At 34.1% G+C, this 5313-nt stretch overlaps 1 long non-coding RNA gene across 1 annotated transcript; it reads right to left on the minus strand.

Annotated features, from left to right (window-relative positions):
• Window positions 1–852: 852 nt before the first annotated feature.
• On the minus strand, window positions 853–5111 carry LOC141702006 (uncharacterized). Its single transcript, XR_012566977.1, has 2 exons — window positions 3719–5111; window positions 853–1372 (listed from the first exon to the last, which is right to left on the minus strand). It is a non-coding gene; the product is annotated as an uncharacterized LOC141702006 (long non-coding RNA).
• Between the last annotated feature and the right edge of the window lie 202 nt (window positions 5112–5313).

Below are 5313 nucleotides of genomic sequence, written 5' to 3' on the forward strand. Positions count from 1 at the left end.
ATTCATAAAAAAAATCAAAAATGTATATTACTCCACCCATTTTATATTGAACTAAATATAAAATTAATATAGAGGGATCACATGGGCAACCTTTAAAGTTGCTTAACTATTGGAGCAAAATTTTAATAAATATTGCCAACATGGATGTGAGAGAAAATTAAAAAATAATATATTTAATGATTTATTATGATTTGACAATTTTGTTAGCAATCTTTGTTGGAGATGCTCTTTAGGCCTTTTAAGGCATGTAATCTTTTAAGCATGCTTCTCGTTATCACCTCGCTAAAAATAAAAAGAATACAGGGACTTGTAAGGAGAAAAAGTTTTAGAATTTTATAACTTGGCAGAAAAATGTTTTAGAATTTAAAATGAAGTTCAGACCCCTTTGTTTTGGTAAACTTCCCCTATCTAACTTTCGCTTTGCAGATTTTGGAAATAGGATAAGGAGATTCTCCTTCAGTAGAATATTCATTTCCTATTAAATGTTTCTTTCGATAATGAAATCATCTTCGCTGGTAAATGTTCCATCTCCAGACTCCCGTCATTTTCAAGATTTTGTTGCGTTCTTTATTACAAGTCCTTCAATGTAATTAAATGATCACTTCTACAGAGATTAAGTAATCTTTTGGTCTAAAATGTTGAAAAGTCTGAGTCCAGCACTCTGATCCTTTTCACCACAAACTAAATATTATTATATATATATATTACACTATTTTGCACATCTTTTTTTTTGATAGTTTATTTTGCAAATCTTCACGAAGCCTAATCGTATGTTTATTCTAGTTGTTAAAGTACAAATGTCACTGTTGAAATTACTAGTACATTTTCTGGATAATCTAGAATTTTCCTATGTAATAAATAAGAATGAATGTTCATTATTCAGAATACTCTGGAATGATTTTAGAGATACTAGAAAGATCTATAAATATATCCTTGCATTCAATCATTTGAATTAATGAGAAAACCTTTCTCTAAAAGTTGTTCTCCTTCTATCTAGACTAACAACCCTCTCATATTCACAATACTCTTGGTTATTATCAGACTAACAGTGGCATCAGATCCGGGTTGAGAATACTGAAGAATTTATCATGAACAACACACCAGCCTATAATATTCCAATTCCTGTCTTTGATGGGGAAAACTACGAGTACTCGGATAAAGACATATCTTCAAGCACAAAATCTATGAAATATTGTAGAGTCTGGTCTTACAACTCCAGATGATGTAGAAGCGCTGCCTCAAAATCAGCGAGACACTTTAAACAATAATATAACCAGGAACGCTGCTGCACTTGTCTATATACAATAAACACTGACACCTTCTATCTTCCCACGGATCATGGGAGCTGCAATCCAAAGAGGCATGGTCTATCCTACACGAAGAATTTTCAAGTAATTACAAAGGTACGATCAGTCAAGCTTTAGACCCTGCGAAGGGATTTACAAAATATAAAAATGAAGGATTATGAATCCATAAAAGATTACTACTCTAGAATAAAAGAAATAATAAACAAATTAAGTTCATATGGACATTACAATACTGATAAAAAGATAGTAGAACAAATTCTTATCAGTAAGACAAAAAATTATGATTCAATAGTTACTGTTATTGAAGAGTCCAAGGACATTGCGACTCTCTCGATAACAGAATTAATTGGATCTCTTGAAGCCTACGAGGCTAGACGAACTCGGAGAAATGAAAACTCTGTTGAAAGTGCTTTTCAGTCAAAACTGGAAAAAAATCCCAGAAATCCAATGATGGTAGCATTGGAAAATATGAAAGCAACAAACAGGGGTCTCACAAAAGAAAGAAATATCCTCTATGTGGAATCTGCAAGAAAACAAATCACCTGGAAAAACATTATTTTTTCAGAGGAAAGAAGCAGTGCAACTACTGTAAGAAATTTGGACATGTGGAAAGAGATTATCGACATAAGCGTAGATTTTAAGCAAATTACTCTGAAGAAAAACCTGAAGAACAATCAAAGGTGAACAACTATTCTATATATGCCAAGCTGCAAACGAGCAAAAGGATGATACTTGGTTCATTGACAGTGCGTGTAGCAATCATATGACAGGTGATGAAAGTATATTCTGCTGCATTGATACTTCAGTTTGCGTGTCAGGCTGGAAAATGGAGCGTTCGTCGACACAAAAGCCAAAGGTACAATAGTCATTCAAACTAGTAATGACACTAAATGGATTTCTAATGTTTTACTCGTTCCAAGCTTAAAGAGTAACCTGCTAAGTTTCGGGAAAATGATCGAGCATGGTTATGTTGTACACTTTGAATGAGATTCTTGCTTCATTTCTGACAATAAAAAAAAGGAACAGATTGTTTTCAAAGTTAAAATGGAAAATATAAATTTTCCACTTCAATGGCAGCATGTAAAGACATGTCCATGAAAACTGAAATTGATGAATCCTGGCTTTGGCAAAACGATTTAGACATTTTAATTTTCATGCACTTAAAATTCTGAAACAGAAGAATATGATGCGTAATTTGCCAAAGATACAGGAGATACATGATACATTTGAAAGTTGTCTTATGGGTAAGCAACACAGAAAATCTTTCCTTAGTGAAACATCTTGGAGAGCAAAAGGGATCCTAGAACTTCTGCATACCGACGTTTGCGGACCTATGAGAACTTCATCTCAAAATTAGTCCAGGTACTTCATTCTTTTTATCGATGATTTCTCTTGAATGACCTGGGTATATTTTATGCATGATAGATCAGAAGTATTTACAATATTTAAGAGATTTAAAAAATTTGTTGAAAAGTAAGGTGGCCATGAAATCAAAAGGCTAAGGAGTGACAGAGGAAATGAGTACACATCTAAACAATTCAATAACTTTTGCAAAGATGAAGGAGTTGAACAGCAGTTAACAGTGGGATACGCTCCTGAACAGAATGGAGTTTCAGATAGAAAAGTTAGGACACTAGTCGAAATGGCACAAACAATATTGTACGAAAAAGGGCTTCCATGTAGTTTTTGGGCAGAAGCAGTTTATACAGTAGTATATTTGCTAAATAGATCTCAACTAAAGCTGTGCAAAACAAGACACCAGTTGAAGCCTAGAGCGGATGAAAACCATCAGCAAAGCATCTTCGTATATTTGGTTGCATATGCTATGTTCACGTACTAAAAGAGAAGAGATATAAGCTGCAAGAGAAGTCTGAAAGAGGTGCAATCTTGGGCTACAACATTCAGTCAAAAGGTTATCGAGTTTATAACTTAAAAACTCAAAATCTAGTCATCAGCCGAGATATGGAATTTGATGAAAATGCTTCTTGGAATTGGCAAGAAGATAAGATTGAGAGATATACGTATTTTCCAAATTTGCAGGAAAATAGAAATGAAGACGAAGAAAATACAAGGCTAGAGATATTGCAACCTAATTCCCCAGGCTCTCTTAATCACTATCCTCGAAATCAAGATGGTCAAAATTATGACTCATACCACTTCGATTTGGATCGCTGAAAGAAATACATGAAAGATGCAATCTTGCAGAAGTTGTACCAAATAGCTTTGAGGAGGCAACCAAAAATGATATGGACGAAGAAATCAAGATGATTGAAAAAATGAAACGTGGGAATTAGTCGAGAAGCCTCGTGATAAAGAAATTATTGGAGTCAAATGGATTTTCAAAACAAAACATAACTCTGATGGTTCGGTACAAAAACACAAAGCAAGACTTGTAGCGAAGGGTTACTCACAAAGGCCCGGAGTTGACTACGAGGAGACATTCGCTCCAGTAGCTCGGTTTGATACCATAAGAGCGTTAATGGCCCTTTCTGCTCAGAAAAAAGTGGAGAATTAACCAATTCGATGTAAAGTACGCATTTTTAAATGGGATCCTCAAAGAAGAAATTTATATAGAGCAATTACAAGGTTTTGTTAAGAAAGGAAGTGATGAAAAAGTTGTGAAGTTAAACAAGCACTGCGAGCCTAGTACAATCGCATTGATAAATATTTCACAACTTCATGATTCAGGAGGAGTCCTAGTGAGCCCACTCTTTACATTAAAAACCAAGATAACTCTAACACGCTTATAATTTCCCTGTATGTAGGTGATTTAATTTATACCGGAAATATTGAAAAAATGATTCGAGATTTTAAGGAAGATATGATGAGAACCTTTGAAATGAGTGACCTTGGGTTGATGCATCATTTTCTTGGCATGAAAATTGCACAAGAAGCTGAAGGCTTTTTCATTTGTCAAAAATAACATACACTTAACCACTTAAAGAATTAATATGAGTGAATGTAAAGAAGTAGGTACACCACTAGTTGCTAAAGAAAAGATGAAGAAGGAAGAAGGGTCTGCAAAACTTGAAGGCTCACATTATTAAAGTGTTGTTGGAAGTCTGCTCTATCTAACAAATACAAGGCCTGATATATGCAGAATCTGAGTCAAATACATTATGGTGCAACAAAAATGTTGTGCATATGTTGTGTACTTGATGATTTCATAAACAAAACATCTAAGTAGATTTTACTTAGTGAAATTATGTAGCACTCGACAGATAAGAATTATAGTCCCGACGGATAACTCATTATAGTCCCGACGGATGATTAACTTATTATCTATCGAGTGAGTAGCTTATGTAATAATAAGTTTGTAGCACAGTTATGTATGCACTTTTGTATAGAATCTGTAGTAGCATATAAGTCATGTTGACTTTAACTAGATATGCAAAATAGGTTGATTAATTGTATATAAATGATGTCTTGTAATTCTGCATAAGTGAAATAGAGTCAAGTGCCAAAATAGCTACCGACGGATGATTAACAAAGCCATCGACGGATGATCAAATGACTATCAACGGATGTTTAATATAACAGTCGATGGATGATCAATTAAACCATCAACGGATGTTCAGAAAGTCGACGGATGATCATATGAAGAATTCAAACAGCAGTTGAACAGTGAAAGCTGACACACAGCCGTCGAGATGTATACAAACACACTGTGGAAGCCCATTAACTGGGTAATAGAGGACGAAAATCAGCAAAGCTTAAGACTGATAGTTTTTATATTTGTTCAGTCTTTTTGACTTTGTAATCTTGGTATTATATAAACCAAGAGTGTAGCAAATAGAAAAATAACTGAGATAGCTGAGAAACAAAAAAATAGAGAAATCTTTGTAAGCAGAATCATTAGCATTTCCTGTATTCTCAGTAGTTCCATTTGTAAGCAGCTGTGAGCATTCCTACACACAGAGTCCTCTCGATATATTATATATATCTCTGGTGGAATTGTTTAAATCCACCAGAAAGTTTTTAAAGACTCTTGTTTTTAATTACTTAT

Source organism: Apium graveolens, unplaced genomic scaffold, assembly GCF_009905375.1.
Source record: "Apium graveolens cultivar Ventura unplaced genomic scaffold, ASM990537v1 ctg4518, whole genome shotgun sequence".
In the NCBI taxonomy this organism is placed as follows: domain Eukaryota; kingdom Viridiplantae; phylum Streptophyta; class Magnoliopsida; order Apiales; family Apiaceae; genus Apium; species Apium graveolens.